Below are 21,772 nucleotides of genomic sequence, written 5' to 3'. Positions count from 1 at the left end.
GTTATCCCATCATGCATTGATGATACTCCCTACTAACACAGAGAGGGTGTGGAGGTTCGTTGCAGGGTTGCATTTTGGCATTAGGGCCAATATGGCCTGAGAGGTGGATATGGGGACTCCTTATTAGCTAGTGGTGGAGATTGCTCGGAGGATTGAGGGATACCGTATGAGGGGTAGAGAGCATATGCAGCAAGATAAGAGGGCTAGATTCTCCGGAGAGTTCAGAGGTGCCCCGGCTAGAGGTAGAGGTCCGTTTGGGAAGGGTCAACCCAGCAGCCCCCTATGTTCAGAACCACTACCTGCTCGGGGTGCTCTGGCGTGCCACTATTTCATCACCATGGCAAAGAGTTCTTATCGCCCGCCAGCCGTTCAGGGTTCCTCCGGTGGGTATTCAGGTCCTCAAGGTTCTTCTGATCCTTATTTTAGTGCTATGCCGGAGAGTTCATACCGTCCACTGGCTATTCGAGCTTCTTCCAGTGGGTCTACAGGCCATCAGGGTCAGCCATCAGGGCAGTAGGCCACCGCACCGTGGGGTTGTTTTGAGTGCGGAGACCTTGGTCATATGAGGAGATACTGCCCCAAGCTTCGGGGCAAGGTAGTACAGCAGTGTCAGTAGCCTATGATTTCAGCACCGGCTACCCCGCTGCCTAGAGGTGGAGGGCAAACTGGTAGGGGCCATCCTAGAGGTGGAGGCCAGGCAGGGAGAGGTCAGCCAGCTACTACTCAGTCAGGTGGAGGCTAGCCAGCCTACGCTCTGGCCCGATTCTATGCCCTTCCATCTAGGCTAGATGCATTGGCCTCAAATGCCATCATCACAGGTATTATTTCCGATGACGGTAGAGATACCTCGATATTATTTGATCCATGGTCTACTTATTCATATGTATCATCTATGTTTGCTCGTTTCCTGGTTATTTCTCCTGAGCCTTTGGGCACTCCTATTCATGTGTCCACTCATGTGGGCGATTCTGTGGTTGTGGATCAGATCTACCGATCCTGTGTGGTCACGTTCTGTGGTTTTGAGAGTAGAGCGGATCTCCTGTTACTTGATATGATCGATTTTGAGGTCGTCCTAGGCATGGATTGGTTATCTCCATATCACGCTATCCTAGATTGTCATGCCAAGACTGTTTCATTGGCAATGCCAGGATTGTCGAGGTTGGAGTGAAGGGTTCCACAGTTGATACATCTATTCGAATTATCTCTTTCCTGAAGGCTCGACATATGGTCGAGAAGGGGTGTTTGGCTTATCTAGCTTATGTTCGGGACACCACCGCAGAGTCTCCGACTATTAATTCAGTTCTGGTAGTTCGAGAGTTTGCCGATGTGTTTCCTTCTGATCTTCCTAGCATGCCACCGGATCGGGATATTAATTTCTGTATTGATTTGGCTCTAGGCACCCAGCATGTATCTATCCCACCATACCGTATGGCTCCGAAGGAGTTGAAGGAGTTGAAGGAGCAGCTTGAGGAGTTGTTAGCAAAGGGGTTTGTTATACCCAGTGCATCGCCTTGTGGTGCACCAGTATTATTTGCGAAGAAGAAGGATGAGACTATGCGGATGTGCATTGATTACCACCAGTTGAAAAAAATCACCATCAAGAACAAGTATCTGTTGCCTCATATCGATGACTTGTTTGACCAGTTGTAGGGTGCTAGGGTGGTCTCCAAGATTGACTTGAGGTCAGGGTATCATCAGCTGAAGATTCGAGACTCGGATGTTCCGAAGGCTGCATTTCGGACTAGATATGGCCATTATGAGTTCCTACTGATATCCTTTGGCTTGACTAATTCCCCAGCAACATTCATGGACTTGATGAATACGGTATTCAGGCATTAGATTGATTCATTTGTTGTCGTCTTCATTGACGACATCTTGATATACTCCCGTAGCCTGGGGAGCACGAGCAGCATTTGAGGGTAGTGCTTCAGACCTTTCGAGAGCAGAAGCTATATGCTAAGTTCTCCAAGTGTGAGTTCTGGCTAGAGTCAGTGGCATTCTTGGGGCATATTGTGTCAAGAGAGGGTATTAAGGTACACCCCAAGAAGATTGAGGTAGTTCAGAGTTGGCCACGTCCTACCCTGGTGACCGAGATCAGGAGTTTCCTGGGGTTAGCAGGTTATTACAGACGATTTGTGCAGGGCTTTTCATCTATTGCATCACATCTGACTAGATTGACCCAGAAGGGTGCTCTCTTCCGTTGGTTTGATGATTGTGAGGCAAGATTTTAGAAGCTCAAGATAGCCTTGACTATAGTACCAGTTCTTGTGTTGTTTTCCAGCTCAGGGGTGTATACGGTATATTGCGATGCTTAACACGTCGGATTGGGGTGTGTATTGATGCAGGAGGGTCGAGTTATTGCATATGCCTCACGTCAGCTGAAAATCCATGAGAAAAGTTATCCTGTGCACGATTTAGAGTTGGTCGCGATTGTTCATGCTCTTAAGATATTGAGGCATTATCAATATGGGGTATCATGTGAGGTTTATACTGATCATCGCAGCTTACAGCACTTGTTCAAGTAGAGGGATCTCAATTTGAGATAGCGTAGATGGCTTAAGTTGCTGAAGGATTATGACATCACCATTCTTTATCACCCGGGCAAGGCGAATATGGTTGCAGATGCCTTAAGCAGGAAAGCAGAGAGTATGGGTAGCTTGGCGTTCATACCAGCAGAGGAGAGGCCACTAGTTTTGGACATCCAGTCCTTGGCTAACAGACTTGTGAGGTTGAATATTTTAGAGCCCAGCTGAGTTCTTGCGTGTGTTGTTGCTCAGTCTTCATTATTGGGGCAGATCAAGGCCCGGTATTTCGATGATCCACATTTGGTAGTTCTTAGAGAGATGGTACTTCAGGATAGTTCCAAGGATATTTCTATTGGCGAGGATGGTGTTTTGTGGCTCTAGGGTCGCCTATGTATTCCTAATGCTGATGGTATGAGGGAAAGGATACTATAGGAGGCATACAATTTGAGATATTCCATTCATCCGGGTGCTACGAAGATGTATCGTGACTTGAGGCAGCATTATTGGTGGCGGAGGATGAAGAAAGACATAGTGGAGTATGTGGCTAGGTGTTTGAATTGCTAGCAGGTCAAGTACGAGCACTAGAGGCCGGGTGGCCTACTTCAGCAAATGCCTAGACCAGAGTGGAAGTGGGAGCGCATTACTATGGATTTCGTAGTTGGCTTGCCTTGGACCTTGCGGAAGTTTGATGTAATATGGGTCATCGTGGATAGGTTGACCAAGTCGGCACACTTTATACTGGTTGTGACTACTTACACTTCAGAGAGACTGGCTCAGATTTACATCCGGGAGATAGTCTGGTTGCACGGTGTGCCTGTTTCCATCATATCAGATAGAGGCCCTCAGTTCACTTCTCATTTCTGGAGAGCTATTCAGGATGAGATGGGGACCCGCATAGAGCCTAGCACAGCATTTCACCCACAGACCGACGGGGCAGTCGGAGCGGATAGTCCAGATCTTGGAGGACATGCTTAGAGCATATGTGATTGACTTTGGAGGGTAGTGGGATCAGTTCGTGCCTTTGGCAGAGTTTGCTTACAACAACAACTATCAGTCCAGCATTGAGATGGCTCCTTTTGAGGCTTTATACGGTCGGCGGTGTCGTTCTCCTATCGGGTGGTTTAAGCCTGGTGAGGCTAAGTTATACTGTATAGATTTGGTACAGGATGCCTTGGACAAGGTAAAGTTGATCCAGGAGAGGCTTCGCATAGCTCAGTCTAGACAGAAGAGTTATGGCATATCAGAAGGCGCGAGATGTATCATTTATGGTTGGCGAGAAGGTCCTCTTGAAAGTCTCGCCAATGAAGGGTGTTATGAGGTTCGGGAAGAAGGGCAAGCTGAGCCCAAGGTTTATTGGCCCATTTGAGGTGTTGAGACGAGTTGGGGAGGTTGCTTACGAGCTTGCTTTACCCCCAATTTATCAAGAGTCCACCCAGTCTTTCACGTGTCCATGCTTTGGAGGTATCTTGCCGACTTGTCCCATGTGTTGGACTTCAGTACTATTTAGTTGGATGAGAGCCTGAGTTACGAGGAGGAGCCAGTTGCCATTATTGATAGGTAGGATCGTCAGTTAAGGTCCAAGAGGATTTCAGCGGTAAATGTCCAGTGGAGGGGCCAACCAGTCGAGGAGGCGACCTGGGAGTCCGAGGAGGACATGCGGAGCAAATACCCACATTTATTCAGCACCTCAGGTACTTTTCTATGCCCATTCGAGGATGAACGTTTGTTTAAGAGGTGTAGAATGTAACAACCCAATTGGTCGTTTTACCTTTTATAACCCCGTCCCCCTAAATAAAACTTCCCGCACTTGCTTTAACTCATTTACGACCCGCGAGGATGGTTGGCTCGGGAATTTGAAAGGATTTGGGTTGAAATATGCCCATTTGATTCCTTAAGATTTTCTTCAAGGGCTAAGTTTGGCCTTGGTCAACATTTTTAACGAACGGACCAGAATTCGTGTTTTGATGGTCCCAGAGGGTCCGTAAGAAAATATGGGACCTTGGCATATGCCCGGAATCGAATTCCGAGGTCCCTAGCCTAAGTAATGAATTTTTATTAGATATTGTTAAACTGAAATTCTAAGGATTTAAGGAAACTAAATAATGGTAGATCACAGGGGTATCGGTCTCGTATGATGGTTTCGGAGCCCGGTATAGGTCTAATATAACATTTAAAACTTGCCCGCAAAATTTGGTGTCAATCTGAGTGGTTTAAGGGCGTTTCGGCTCGTTAGAGGAAAATAAAGAACTTGAAGTTCATAAGTTGGATTCAATTGGTTTTAGGGGGTAATTCTTTGATTTAGCATTGTTTCGGGCATTCTAAAGGTTCGAGTAGGTCCGTTTCATGATTTTAGACTTGTCGATATGTTCGGGCGGGGCCTAGGAGGCCCGAGCGCAATTGGACAAGGGTCGAGTGAAGTTGGAATTTTTGAGAAGTGCTGAAGCATCTGCTTCTGTCATAACCGCACCTGCGGTTGGTCTACCGCAGGTGCGAGACCGTAGAAGCGGTCCACCTATCGCAGATGCGGCCCAGGGTAGGCCAGGACAAAACCACAGAAGTAGCTCCCAAGCCGCAGAAGCGGCTTCGAGACCGCAGAAGCAGTCGCAGCCCGCTTGGCTGGTTCCGCAAGTGCGTCCGATTTCTCGCAGAAGTAGGATCGCAGATGCGGAAATTGCTGAATCAATGAGCTTCATTTAATATGGGTTCTAAGTCATTTTTGCCACTTTTCACTCCTCCATTGGCAATTTTGGGAGCTTTTGAGAGAAAACTTCCACCTAGAATCTTGAGGTAAGTTTCTTCCACCTATTCCTAGTCTAATACTTGCATCTTAGGTAGATTAAACACTAGGATTAAGGCAAAATCATGGGGTTAGAGCAAAACTTAGGGTTTTAACAAAAGTTAGATTTAACCACGAAATTTGTTATGAAATGACTTAGAAATCATATATTAGTGATCCTTAGGTTATAGAGGACAACTTCCTTCAAACCATTTCGGAATACGGCCACGTGGGCCTGGGGTTGGATTTTAGGAAACTTGTGTTAAGGGTTGGGAAATTGCTTAAATAGCTAGAATATGATCTTGTGAGCTTATATTGACTAGTTCCTACCTCATTTAACTAGTTTTGGATCGTTCGGATCCAAATTGAGAGTTCGGGCTCATTCTTGATATTTGAAGTGCACTTTGGAGCGAGGTGAGTCTCCTTTCTAAACTTGTAAGAGGGAATTGTCCCCATAGGTGTAACAATTGAATAATTGCTAGTTAATGCGGGGGCTACGTACGCACTATGTGACAAGAGTCCGTGCGTAGCTACTATTATGTTAATTGTCCGGGTAGTCTCGGACCCGTACCATGCTATATTTGTGAATGCCTCTATATTTTCTTTCTAATGTGATTACTTAGGATATGCTAGCGACTTGGAAAGGAATATAAGCGAATGTGAACATTTGTTGGACACTTGTATGAAATTGTTTGAAAATAAATACGCCTTCATGTGTTTTGTTGATATAAATTGATATTTGTGGATCGGGCCGATCGCCTCGATAGAAATAGATGCATCTATGGTTCGCGCCATTCGACCCTCTGGAAGTACACAGTTTATTTTTTGTTGGATCGGGTCGTCAACCTTGGGATAATGTGCGCATGATATCTATGTGAAATCTTATCCATGACTTGATCTGCTAAATATTTGAAATGTAAATGGCTAATTGTAAAATTGTTATGAACATGTCTTGTTACCTCTTGCTACAAACTGTTGATTATTTGTGACTCCCATGCTTAGCATGATACTTCATTATATTATTTGACCTTAGTAAGTATCAAGTCGACCTCTCGTCTCTACTTCTTCGAGATTCGACAGGATACTTACGGGGTACATATTGTTTATGTATGCATACTACACTTTTGTACTTAATTGTATAGGATCTAAGGCAGGTACATCTAGCTATCAGTCTAGTGCGCGCCCCTGATTCATAGTCCGAGACTTCCATAGTGAGCTTCCCCTTCCTGTGACGTTCAGCAACTTGATGGAGTCTCTCTTTATTTATTTTTACTGTCTATTCTATTTTGGACAGTAGGATGGATTTATTCTTTTGTATATTTTACTAGTTGCCCACAACTTGTGACACCAGGTCTTGGAACCACATTAGCAGACGTTTCTTTTGGGTTGTATAATTATTATCGAATGTTGCATATTATCACCTGTTTTTAAATTGCAAATTAAGAAAATGTTGTAACTGTTTTGGGTAAGTAAAATAAGAATTTACTAATACTTCCGCGTTGGCTTGCCTGACGACGGTGTTGGGCGCCATCACGATCTGTTATGGAGATGGGTCGTGACATGAACGTAGGCCTTCTTTGTTGAGCCATAACCTAAATTGACCTACCTTAATGATTTTTATCCCTAGTTAGCCTAGTTGAGCCTAAATAAATTATCTCTTATTTTGTTGATCACCAAGATTTAACCCTAAATAAATTATTTTGTTGAGCCTTAGCCTGTTTGTTGTTATGACTTGTTCTTTGTTCACCAAATTCCCTTTTGGGCACTTTAAGAATTGATCTGAATGTAAAATTCTAGGCGTGAGGTGTAATTGTGAAAATAATTGGTGAAAGAATAATTGTTTGAGGTTGTCAATCTTTTTAAATGTTGCCATGAGAATTTAAAAAGATAGTTGCTTCTAAAATTCTTTAAAAAAATATTAAAAAAAAAAAAGAAGGAGAGGATAGCAATAAAGAAATGTCGGCACCTCCATCAAAAAAAATGTGAAAGGGGTGAAACAAAATAGAGGTTATTATTTAAATTAGAGCAAATACAATTGTGCTTAAGTGATAAAATAAAGTGTAGTGCCCATAGGGAATTTAAGTCACTATTATCCATATGTATCATACTTATCCCTAAACCTACATTACAACCTTGCAAAAGTCCTACATTGTGACGACCCGGCCAGTCGTCTCATGCGTTGCTGCTCCATTTCCCCCATATCTGCTTCTTTATGCTTCGTTATCGGTGTTTTATGTGGTCGAGTTGATTGGTGTGGGTTCGGAGTGGATTTGGAAAGAAATGAGACACTTAGTCTCTTTTAAGAAGGTTTAAATTGGAAAAGTCAACCGGATGTTGACTTATGTGTTAGAGGGCTCGGACATGAGTTCTGATGGTTTGGTTAGCTTTGGGAGGTAATTTATGACTTAGGAGTGTGATTGGAATTGGTTTTGGAGGTCCGGTGTAGAATTTGGATTGAATTGGCGAAGTTAGTATTTTGGCGATTTCCGGTTGGTAGGCGAGATTTTGATCCGAGGGTCGGAATGGAATTCCGAGAATTGTTGTTGCTTCGTTATGTCATTTGGGATGTGTGTGAAATATTTTAGGTCATTCGGACATGGTTTGGTTGGGTTTTTGATCAAAAGCGTGTTTCGAAAGTTTTTAGGAAAACTCAGGCTTGAATTCGATGAGTTTTGGGTAATTTGATGTTGTTTGAGGTGTTTTGATGATTGGAACAAGTTCGAATAAGGTATGGGGTCATGTTGGTGCTTTTGGTTGAGGTACCGGGGGCCTCGTAGTGATTTCGGATGGCTAACGGGAAGTTTTGGAACTTGGATGATTGCAGATTTTCTGTTGCTTCTGGTGTTTTCGCACCTGCAGTTTGGGGACCGCAGGTGCGGTCTCGCAGATGCCTTGCTTGGGTCGTAGAAGTGGAAGGCTGAGGGAGGCCTGTTATTGCAGATGTGGAAAAGGGGCCGCACCTGCGGAGCCGCAGATGCGGCGAGTGGACCGCAGATGTGGTGTTGGTCCGTTAAGTGAAATACCGCAGATGCGGAGAAATGACCGCAGAAGCGGGTATTGGACCGCAGATGCAGTTATGACTGGGGAGAATGTATATATGTTTCTTCTTCACCATTTTTGAAGGGTTTATTCATTTTTAACTTCGGACTTAGAGTTTTTGGGGCGATTTTGAAGAGAGATTTCAAGGGAACTTCGATAAGGTAAGGATTTTGGACTTAAAACACACTTCTATGGTGATATTTCATGAATTAGGACTGAAATTTAATTAATTAATGGACAAAAAATAGAGGTTTAGGGCTTGAGTTTAAGAGAGCTTAAATTGGGGATTTGAGGGGTCAATTGAACTCTGATTCTTGTGATTTAGATATGTATGAATTCGTGGGGAGACGAGAAATTTAATGACGTGAAAATTTCTGAGTTTCGAGAAGTGGGCCCGGGGCTCGGGTTTCGCTAATTTCGGGATTTTTGATATTTTTCGATTGTTTTCGCTTGGGTTTTGTTCCCTTAGCATATTGTGACTGTTGCTCCCAAATGCACACGCAAGTATACGTGATCGACAAGTAATATAGGATCGTAAGTCCATATATCGTGCCCATAGGGACTTGTGCTTAACTATCAACTAAATTAAACCAAACAATTAATCTATTCAAGCAAATCCTAAAGTATGAATATTTAACCAAAATTAATCTAAAGTAACAAATTAAGAGATCAAAGAAAACAACGACAAGCTTAACGGCGAATTCAATGTGGGTGAATATTCTAGAGTTATGGGTTAGCTAATAATCCCGTTGAATTTTCCACTTAAATCATCTAATTAATTTATCTAGTTTATTGGTTGACAGGGTTAATATTGCTCGTAGCCTTCTCCCGAAGTACAACTCGCCTATTCAAGCTAACCTAACGCCTATATTCCTATGGAATTAGAATTAACAAGAACGCATTTATAATTCCTGTATAATAACCAAGCAAGGCGATTAGGTATATTCCTATCCTAACCGCAAATCCGCCCTCCCTAAGAGTTAAGATCTTGCTCTACTCAATCTTATATGCAATCTAGAATGCCCTCTCCCGAGTTCAATCCTAGATTCGTAGATACTATTCAATTGGTGATCAAGCAATCAAATAATTAAGCGCAAGATTGAATAAATAAACCAATATAAGAACAATTCAAGCTTCAAACTACAACGTTCATGTAGCACCCAAAACTCTAGAACTAATGGACTATGAAATTAAAGGAAGAGAAGAGAAGAAAAACTAGTTAGAAGCCTCTTCCAAGCGTGGTTTGTGTTCCTCCACGTCCAGGTTGTGTCCCTAGGTCTAAGATCTGTCAAAAGTCTGTTTTTTTTAAATAACATTTTTCCATGTATATATACCAAGTAGGGTCGGGCCCAGACGAAAACACCTTTTCCTGAGCGAAATAGGACTCTGCTCTGTAAACTTTGTACAGTCGCGCCGCACCATGCGCCGCGCCATGCGCCGCGCTAATGGAAATTTTCAGCAGCCTCAACTTTTCACATCAGGCAACATTTTACACTACTGCGTCGCGCCTTGCGGCATCCCATGCGGCGCGGTAGTGTAATTTTCTCAGAGTGAACTTATTTCGTCCTCTTTTAACATCCGAACTTGGTACACGACCTTCGAACACGATCTCGGCTTAATGTCTTGGGCTTTTAATCAGACTTCAAAGCTCCAAATCACTTGAATTCATTCCACAACACCTACATAGATCGGAATCACTCCTACAAGGCATAAAACACATATTTAGTACAAAACACTAGCGATTAAAGCTCAAACTCAATTAAAGTGCAGCAAATTAGAGTGTAATAAGCGACTAAAATACACAATTATAGCCTATCATCAATACCCCACACTTAAACCATTTCTCGTCCTCGAGCAATCAAACTACACTTTATATAGACACAACCTTTTAAACAATTCTCCTAACTCATCATACCAAGAATATTTAAAATAGACTAAGCACAAGAGTGTAACATCTTCACCTCAAGATTTGACTCATAAGTACCACGCATTATTCGCAACTCACCCACTTACTCTAACATAGAGGTCACTAACATTACCTTTCCTTCATGAATCAAATGCCCTCACACAATAAAAGAGAGTAGTTCCACACAATAAAATTTAAGAACAATTAGGAACTCAAGATAGAAAGAATTCACTCACTCTCAGAAATAACATTCATATGCCACAAAAGATGCACCATAGGCTTGCCCGTAGTGTACTACTCTACTAATCGAGCTCATTTAGTCTAGGATCAAGTAGGACTTTATTTGGTTGTAATGTAGGTTGTGGGACGGGTAGGATACATTTAGATATAAGAGTGACTACACCTCCCTAAGCACTTTAATACATACACTTTAACATTGAAAACCCCACACTTATGTCAAACCATAACTCCACCTTCACATCAATATAGATTAACTCCCCACTTCTTTAAGCATAGTTACATCAAGAGTCACCACTATCACATATTTTTCACAGCAATACAACTATCCTTTTTTTTTCTATTCATGTGGCTCTTACTTTTCAAAACAGTGCATCTTTCTCCTTATTTCATTTGTTCCACTCAAAAGCCAAACCAACCACCCCACACTTTAACTTTTACAAAGTTCATAACAATTCAAGTGCTCGTGAGAGGTGAAAAGGTTCAAATACATGGTTCATTCAAACAAATGGGAAAGGCTTGTAATGTGGTTACCAAAGAAACAGGATTACAGGCTCAAAGGGGTTAACTATGATACATAACAATTAGGCAGGTAAAATATATATATGGCTCAACAAAAAAATGCCTATATCATATATATATATATATATGGCTCAACAAAGAAACGCCTATATCACTTCCAAGACAGAACAAAACTACTATTTCGCTTTGCAAATACACGGGGCAAGTTCTAGACATCAAATGCAATGCATAGAATAATACAAAACCTTACACACACATGGCACATAACTCACTCAGGATTGAACTCATCAAGACACTCTAGTCAAAGAAGTTAAGCAAAGTTAAGATCATACAATTTAAGGTACTTATATAAGAGTCAAAAACTGAGCCTAAGCATCACAACAAAAGTACTCACTATTCTCAAGGCATGACAAAGTTAAAAGATATTGCTTCAATTTCAATCATAACACAATGGTTTCTCTCCTAAAAAAATAAAATTACCTACACCCGGTTCAAACAAAACCCTTGGAAAAGAACCGCGGCACAAAGAAAAAACAAGGGGAAATTGCTACACTACCTACAAAGAAAATCTTTTTGTCCTTTTTCTTTAGCTTAAATCCCTCAACAAACTGTCTAGAAAATCCATCGTTGGAAAAAGTCCAATTTTTTTTGTTTTGACAAAAACTCCTACTATAATTAATCTAAAATAGCACAGAAAATCACCCAAACAATCTCCTCACCCCACACTTAAAATTGTGCAATGTCCTCAATGCACACTATAAATAACAAGAGGGTAAAAGAGACTCTCTGGTAGGCCAAAGGACGAAGAATTAGCAGCTCACGGGATACTCAGACTTCTCCCAGGTATGATCCTTTGTGCGAGTACCTCACACTTAGTTTCAACCACCTGCTCTCTTTTGCACATGCCTATTGGCTTTGACTCCATATTCTTATAATCCTACAAAACAAAAACAACACTACAACAATAATAAGAAAAAAAATAAAAATAACAAAACAGTAAAGATGGGTTGCCTCCCAACAAGCGCTTGATTTAACGTCGCGGCACGACGCCATCATTTTCACCACTTTTCCTTCCATTTTGAAGATATGAATTGTGCCCCCAATTTTGCATCAATTTTTCTGTCATGTTCATGAGAAGGTGGTGTGAAAATAAAGGTACCAAGCAATAGATATCGCATCTTGCACTTCTTGGCTTTTAAGTGAGGGATGTCGTTTTGCCTCCTCGTTATGGCAAATTTCAGAATATAAACACTTTGTTCCTCATCTATCGACTCCTCCATATGCTCGAATGGATCAATTCCCATGTCACCAACCAAACATAATGTTGAAAAGTGTTTAAAATGAGGTCCAATACGCTCCAACTCCAAAATTGCATTATTTTTGACATCCTCAATTTTGCACTCTTCGTCAACCTTGGTATCATGAATAATTTGGTAGGATAGTTGGAATTCCTCTTTCCGCTCCTCAAGCTGGCCAGTATCCACAAAAATTGGTTGTAGGGCATCAGACACCTCAACCTTTTTATTCAATTGATCAAGAATGTCATGGATATCTAAGCCAAATTGGTCTATTTCTTGCCTGAGCTCAGTTCTTCCTTCTATCAGTTGTTCTGTCATATTTGAAAGACCATCACGGAGAAATTCATGAGATTTTATCAGTTGAGCTTGTTCCTCTAGCCAAGATTGGTTCACTATATCTGCTTCTTCTAAATTATCTTCTAGTGGGAACTCTCTTTCTTCAGCCACTTCCTCCGCCTCGGCCATCATTCTCATGATTGCTTCACTAATTCTTTGTATAGCCTTTCGAATTTCATCCCGTTGCTCGGCTATTTGCCTTTCCATCATACGAGCCATGCTTTCCATATCCTCCACTTCATTGCTCCAATCAAACTCATAAATATTATTAGAAACATTATAATAAGAACTCTGAGAAGGATAACAAGAATTAGGACAACCATCCCAATGGCCACCTTGACCACCATACATATTACAAATATTCCACCCATAAGATTGAGATTCACAATTTTGCTACAAGTGTGGTCCTCCATAATATGGACAAGGATCACCATAATAAGAATAACCAATATTCGACAAATTATCATTCCAAGATGCCATATCAACAAAGATAATAAAATATGAAACTAAGATAAAAATAAAAAGAAACTTGAATAGAAAAAAAGTAAAAATCTAACCTAGTAGACTAGTTAATTTCTAAGTCCCCGGCAACGGCGCCAAAACCTTGTTGCTCCCAAATGCACACGCAAGTATACGTGGTCGACAAGTAATATAGGATTGTAAGTCCAGATATCGTACCCACAAGGACTTGTGATTAACTATCAACTAAATTAAACCAAACAATTAATCTATTCAAGCGAATCCTAAAGTATGAATATTTAACTAAAATTAATCTAAAGTAACAAATTAAGAGATCAAAGAAAACAACGACAAGCTTAACGGCGAATTCAATGTGGGTGAATATTCTAGAGTTATGGGTTAGCTAGCAATCCTGTTGAGTTTTCCACTTAAATCATCTAATTAATTTATCTGATTTATTGGTTGACAGGGTTAATATTGCTCGTAGCCTTCTCCCGAAGTACAACTCGCCTATTCAAGCTAACCTAACGCCTATATTCCTATGGAATTAGAATTAACAAGAACGCATTTATAATTCCCGTATAATAACCAAGCAAGGCGATTAGGTATATTCCTAACCTAACAACAAATCCGCACTCCCTAAGAGTTAAGATCTTTCTCTACTCAATCTTATATGCAATCTAGAATTCCCTCTCCCGAGTTCAATCCTAGATTCGTAGATAGTATTCAATTGGTGATCAAGCAATCAAATAATTAAGCGCAAGATTGAATAAATAAACCAATATGATAAAATGATAAGAACAATTCAAGCTTCAAACTACAACGTTCATGTAGCACCCAAAACTCTAGAACTAATGGACTATGAAATTAAAGGAAGAGAAGAGAAGAAAAACTAGTTAGAAGCCTCCTCCAAGCGTGGTTTGTGTTCCTCCACGTCCAAGATGTGTCCCTAGGTCTAAGATCTGTCAAAAGTCTATTTTTCTTTCAAAATAACGTTTTTCCATGTATATATACCAAGTAGGCTCGGGCCCAGACGAAAACACCTTCTCCTGCGCGAAATAGGACTCTGGCTCTGTAAATTTTGTACAGTCGCGCCGCACCATGCGCCGCGCCATGCGACGCGCTAATGGAAATTTTTAGCAGCCTCAACTTTTCACATCAGGCAACATTTTACACTACTGCGCCGCGCCTTGCGGCATCCCATGCGGCGCGGTAGTGTAATTTTCTCAGAGTGAACTTATTTCGTCCTCTTTTAACATCCGAACTTGGTACACGACCTTCGAACACGATCTCGGCTTAATGTCTTGGGCTTTTAATCAGACTTCAAAGCTCCAAATCACTTGAATTCATTCCATAACGCCTACATAGATTGGAATCACTCCTACAAGGCATAAAACATATATTTAGTGCAAAACACTAGCGATTAAAGCTCAAATTCAATTAAAGTGCAGCAAATTAGAGTGTAATAAGTGACTAAAATACACAATTATAGCCTATCATCAGTGACATATTCGTTCTGATTTTGAATAGATTTGATGATGTGGAGGCCGATTCGAGGGGCAAAGGCGTCGCGAGCTAGAGTTGTAGCCGGTTCGAGGTGAGTAATGAATTTAAATGATGTCCTGAGGGTTTGAAACCCCGGAATCGCACATCGTAGTGCTATATTGAGGTGAGACACGCGCTTGATGACGAACGTGGGGTCGTTTACTATTGGGGGTCGTGACTTGGTCCGTCCCGATTGATGTTTTTACCGCGTATTTGATTTGAACTCATTTGTCATCATCATTATTTGGGCTCCATGCCAACTATTTGAACCCTCCAGGGATATTTATTCACTATTTCCTCACTATTTTGACCTACTACTTTAACTCAGTCGTACTGTTTTCCACTGTTTTACAACTCAGCCACTTTTACTCGGTTTGAAACTAAAATGATATATTAAATGATGTTTTTGGGCTGAGAACTACTGTTTTACTAATTCCCGAGGGGCTTATGTGATTCTGGACTGAGTATGGTCGAGGGTCAAATGTGAGGATACTATGGGATCGGGCTGCGCACCGCAGTAGTGTGATACAGATTACTGATATGAGGCCGAGGGCCTATATTTGATGCCACGAGATGTCTTGATATTGTGCTTGGGCCGTAAGGGGCCCCTCCTGGAGTCTGCACACCCCCAATGAGCACCGTCGACGAGATATATGGATCGGGCTGCACGCCGTAGTGGTCACTATATAGTACTATTCTATGTGTTGACTTTCTTTAATTGTCTGTCACTTAACTGCTTATCTGTTGTAGAATTATCATATTTCGTTTTTCATTGGTTTAGTGCTTTCATATTACTCGTTTTAACTGTCGCATTATAGATTACTCTGTGTTTTCCGTGAAATCTTATTCTCAGTCATTATTTATGCTTATTACTCACTAGGTCGGAGTACTCACATTACTCCTTGCACCTTGCGTGCAGATCCAGGTGTTCCTGAGGCTGAGTGAGAGTTTTCCAGTCGACCAGCATTATCCGGGAGTATCGAGGTAGCTGCATGGCGTCCGCAGCCTTGATCCCTCCCTTCTATCCTTTTGTCTTCCGCACTTCTTTTTTTTCTAGACTGCTTATGTAGTAGGATATTGAACTTGTACTAGAGGCTCGAGACTTGTGACACCGTATCTGTATGGGCTATGTAGTAGTATTATCATTTGAAGTTCCGCATAATTTAACTCGTTGTTTCAGACCTTTATTATGGTAAACTGGCAGTTTAACTGTGTCAGCTAATGAATTTTATAAGAAAAAATGGGTTGAGGTTGTTAGTTGGTTAGGCTTGCCTAGCAGTGTGTTAGGCTCCATCACGACCGGGGTTGGGGTCGTGACAAGTTGGTATCAGATCCTAGGTTACATAGGTCTCGCAAGTCAAGAGCCGGTTTAGTAGAGTCTCGCGGATCGATATAGATACGTCTGTATTTATCCTCGGGAGGCTACAGAACCTTTAGGAAAAACTTCATATTCTTGATATTCTTGTCGTGCGAACTTATTGGTTGGAGTACTAAACTTCTGTTATTCTATTCTCTCACAGATGGTGAGGACGCGAGCTACCGAATGAGGTGGACGACCACCAGTGCCACCCGTTGAGGCCACCAGAGGTCGTGGGCACGATTGTGGTCGTGGCAAAGGCAGAGCAGCGAGGGCAGCACCTGCAGATCCACCAGTTGTCCTAGCTCCGGATCAGTCTCCAACTATGGATGCTCCAGCAGCACCAGTTTAGACGCCAGCTGTACCCATCATGAATTCGGGTCTTCAGGAGGCCTTGGCATAGATCTTATCAGTTTGCACTGGCTTGGCTCAGACAGTTTCAGCCAAAGCAGCAGCAGCTACTTCACAGGTCGGGGAGGCAATCAGACCCTCATTGCTCCCACACCTGAGCAGGTAGTACAGGGGCTTCAGACGCCGGGAGCACCTCCAACCCAGCCGATTGCACCATCTCGGGAGTTTGTTGTGCCAGTTATGCCGAATGATGAGCAGCGTCATCTTGAGAGGTTTGGTAGACTCCAGCCTTTGTCATTCAGTGGTGCTGAGGGAGAGGATGCCTGGGGTTTTCTAGATAAAAGTCAGCGGATGCTCCGTACGGCAGGGATTCTTGAGTCTAGTGACGTGGCATTTACCACCTTTCAGTTCTCGAGGGTTGCCTTCACTTGGTGGGAGGATTTTGAGAGGCGTAGGCCTGTCGATGCAGCACCCCTTTCTTGGCAGCAGTTCTCCGCTCTCTTCTTGGAGAAGTATGTACTGTAGTCCTTCAGAGAGGAGTTGCGTAGGCAGTTTGTGTCACGACACAAATTGATGGGCCGCGACGGGCACCTGATAAGTTACTCAACCGAGTACCAACGTAACGTATCTTTCTTATTACATAATTATATACACATGACATACGGGCCTAATAGACCAACATAATCATTTATAAACTCAAAACATAGGACGACAAGGCCGTACAATCTTTCACGTACACGACATATGTCTACAAGCCTCTAAGAGTACATAAATGTCATAAAGGTCGGGATAGGGTCCCGCCTTACCAAACAATACACGTCTAAATCATACTAACCAAACGAGCAACTCTGAAGCAAATGGAGCACACAAACATTTTCCGCTGAGCTGATAGCCTACTTGGAGGGCTCTCGACCTGTCTATCGGGACCTGCGGGCATGAAACGCAGCGTCCCCAGGCAAAAGGGATGTCAGTACGAATAATGTACCGATTATGTAAGGCACATAAATAAATACATAAGAGACATCAAAGACATATAGAGTACATGACTCAACCTGTAAGTCTGAATAACTTTGTAAATCATAAATTACTTTTAACGTCATGCATATGCGTATGAATGGCATGCCGTGCATAGGTACATGTTTCATAACATCATCAATCTCTGAGGGCATCCCATCATATCATATCAGCCACTATGGGCAAAATCATCATCGTATACCAGCTGATCAGGTGGTGGTATGTATATAACACCATAACCTTTCCCATATCCCGTATACATATATACACGTATATAATGCCGTTTGAATCATATTTACAATCACTGTGGGCAACATCATCATCATATCCCAACTGATCAGGTGGTGGTACGTATATAACGTCGTAACCTTTTCCCATATCCCACATACATATATTTACATATATACGAGTATATAACGTCATCTGGTCATGGGTCAATACAAATGAATGCAATGCATGAAAAGTACGTTAATAAAATCATTCGGAAGGTCATAAGACCACTTTGCCTCTTGAGCAATATCATAAAGTAATATCTTTTCAACTTTTGTATTTTTCTGAGACCCATGAACAGATGATAAAATATTATGACACATGGGAATTAAAGAACATAGATATTTCTATTACTTCTATGAGTAGAGTCACTTATGGAATTTGTGCATTTGCACATTTCGCTCATATCGTATGGATCATGCCAAAAGAAAGAAGGGATAGCCTTAACATACTTTTGTCGCCAAATTTCTACTTGTATCCATGAACAATCTCCTTAAAATGGAGAAAAGACGATGTTGTAATTACTTCTGAGCCAATTTTCGAGCTTCCTCGTGTATTTGTTTGTCGAGATGTAATACAAAATTGCAATTTTCACATCTCCATATACATTATCATCATCATTGTAATAACCAAAAGGATTCACTTTCAAGCTCTTTAACCAAAAAAGGATTCAATTTTACTGCCTTCACTTGACAAAGAAAGGGAAAGAAAGTTGAAAGAGATAAAAATTGAATTACAATTTTGTATCGTTTTACAAAAGAACTTGTTTAATAGAAGAATAAAAAAATGTCAAGTTTACAAAGTAGATTTTATTTTTCAGTGAATCAAATGAAAATGTTGTTTTTAGAAATCAAAAACAACTTTGTAGCGAAGGGAGTTACAGTGAGTTATCACAAGTCTGTAAGTATTCCATTGTTCTTATCCAAGAGTAAGAAGGAGATATTTCACAACATTAATTAAGGACATTAAATTGTAAAACCAATTCTTAATGTGACACATGTAATAATAGACTAATAAGTCATTTTTTTAAGTTAAAAGGGGCTGCCACGTTTTTTACTTATACTTATCCAAATACTTGGATTAATTAGGTAATATTCCGATGCCCGGTAATTAATTAATTACCCGCAAAATTGAAAATTATTCTCACTAACTTAAAATATTACTCACTTTTCACATACCTTATACACCTTAATATTATGTTCATGTGGTACCTTGAATGCTATTAGTCCATAAATACCGAGTATTTTAGCTCAAGCCGTATTTTATCCCAACATACCAAACTTGGACGAAAATTCATTTTCTTTGACTTGCTTCCCCTTTCACCTTTACGAATTTACTTATTACTTGTTTGAAATAGCATAATCCTTATAATCTCCAAATAATCTTTTCCTTGGACTGGTGTCAGTTACCTTATGACAAATTCAACGTACAACATTACCGGGTGCAACATCGTTGTAATGTAGTACTGCAGGACGTGACATCTCACTTCCGGGTTCTCATTAATTTATTTATGGCATATTTTCATGTACGAAAATATGGAGTGTAACAGTTTGAGTGGTTGACGCAGGGGGATATGACTGTGTCCCAGTATGAGATGAGGTTTTCTGAGTTGGTTCGTCATTCCATCTGGATGATTCCGTCGGATCATGAGAGGATTGGGAGATTTGTGGATGGCCTTAACTACCATCTCCGTATTCTTATGACTAGAGAAAGAGTATTGGGTTCTACGTTCGAGGAGGTGGTTGATATCGCTCGTGAAATTAAGATGGTTCACCGTCGGGAGCGAGAGGAGAGGGAGGCCAAGAGGCCTCGAGGATCGGGCAGTTACAATGGTGCTCATTCGAGGGGCTAATTCCAGCATGGTAAAGGTCGTCCTTTCAGACCCGCTCAGTCGGCCCATCTAGAGTATCGTGAGGCATCTTCAGGTCATAGTTATCATGGGTCTCAGCAGGGCCAGTCATCACTCAGCGCCCTTCCAGCTCAAAGTTCATATTGTGCTCCATCAGTCCAAGGTTCTTCCATGCCAGGTCCTTCTACTGGTCACTCCGGTGCGAGGGGTTCCCTTCAGTCCACTTCTCCAGCACCGAGGAGTTGCTATGAGTGCGGAGAGTTTGGATATATGAGGAGGCAGTGCCCTCGACTTCGTGATGGTCAACTACAGCAGAGGGGTCAGCCCTCGACTTCTGCTCCAGTTACTTCACCACTCGCCCAGCCAGCTAGGGGTGGAGGTCAGGCAGCCAGGGGTCGCCCTAGAGGGGGAGGTTGATCAGGCAGTGGCCAGGCTCAATTCTATGCTATTCCAGGCAGGACAGATGCCATTGCTTCAGATGCTATCATTACAGGTATTATTTTAGTCTGCCACAGAGATGCCTCTATATTATTTGATCCTGGTACCACCTATTCTTATGTATCCTTGTATTTTTCTCATTATTTGAATATGTCCCGAGAGATTCTTGCCTTACTTGTTCATATATCCACCTCGGTGGGCAATACTATTGTTGTAGACCGTGTGTACCGGTCATGTGTGGTGACTATTGGGGTTTTGGAGACCCGAGTGGATCTATTGCTATTGAGCATGGTGGATTTTGATGTCATTTTGGGCATGGATTGGTTATCTTTGTGTCGTGCTATTCTAGACTGTCATGCTAAGACAGTCACTTTGGCTATGCCGGGTGTACCGCGGATAGAGTGGCGTGGTGTGACTGATTATGTTCCTAGTAGAGTGATCTCTTTCTTAAAGGCCCAGCGTATGGTTGGGAAGGGTTGCCTTTCATATTTGGTGTTTGTGAGGGATGTCGGAGCTGAGGCTCCTAGTATTGATTCTGTCCCAGTTGTGAGGGATTTTCCCGATGTTTTTCCTGTAGACCTGTCGGGCATGCTACCGGACAAGGATATTGATTTTGGTATTGACCTGGTGTTGGGCACTCATCCCGTTTCTATTCTGACGTATCGTATGGCACCAGCAGAGTTGAAAGAATTGAAGGACCAGCTTCAGAAACTCCTAGATAACAGGTTCATGCGGCCTAGTGTGTCACCTTGGGGTGCGCCAGTTCTGTTTGTGAAGAAGAAGGATGGCACGATGAGAATGTGCATCGATTATAGGCAATTGAACAAGGTAACAATTAAGAACAAGTATCCCTTGCCTCGCATTGATGATTTATTTGACCAGCTTCAGGGAGCGAGGGTGTTCTCCAAGATTGATCTCCGTTTGGGCTACCACCAATTGAAGATCAGGGATTCAGATATTCTTAAGACTGCCTTCAGGACCAGATATGGTCATTATGAGTTTCTTTTATGTCTTTCGGGCTGACCAATGCCCCAGCAGTGTTCATGCATTTCATGAACAGTATATTTTGTCCTTATCTGGATTCGTTCATTATTGTATTCATTGATGATATTCTGGTATACTCGCATAGCCAGGAAGAGCACGCGGAGCAGTTGCGAGTTGTATTGCAGATATTAAGAGAGGATAAGCTTTATGCAAAATTCTTCAAGTGTGAGTTTTGGCTCGGGTAAGTGGCTTTCTTGGGGCACGTAGTGTCCAGCGAGGGTATTCAGGTTGATCTAAAGAAGATAGAGGCGGTTCAGAGTTGGCCTAGATCGTCCTCACCCACAGAGATTTGTAGCTTTCTTGGGTTGGCGGGCTATTATCGTCGGTTTGTTCAGGGATTCTCATCTATCGCATCGCCCTTGACCAAGTTGACTTAGAAGGGTGTTCCATTTGCGTGGTCGGACAAGTGTGAGGAGAGTTTTCAGAAGCTCAAGATAGCCTTAACCACAACTCCAGTATTGGTTTTTCCATCAGCTTCAGGTTTATATACCTTGTATTGTGATGCTTCGAGAGTTAGAATTGGCTATGTATTGATGCAGGAGGGTAGAGTTATTACTTATGCTTCTCGTCAGTTGAAGCCCCATGAGAAGAACTACCTTATCCATGATTTGGAGTTGGCTGCCATAGTTCATGCATTAAAGATTTGGAGGCATTACTTGTATGGCGTATCTTGTGAGGTATTCACTAATCACCGCAGTCTTCAGCATTTGTTCAAGCAAAAGGATCTTAATTTGAGGTAGCGAAGATGGTTAGAGTTGCTTAAGGATTATGATATTACCATATTGTACCATCCGGGAAAGGCCAAT

This window comes from Nicotiana sylvestris, chromosome 10 (genome assembly GCF_000393655.2).
Source record: "Nicotiana sylvestris chromosome 10, ASM39365v2, whole genome shotgun sequence".
NCBI lineage: Eukaryota > Viridiplantae > Streptophyta > Magnoliopsida > Solanales > Solanaceae > Nicotiana > Nicotiana sylvestris.
This window is presented reverse-complemented; position numbering follows the sequence as displayed.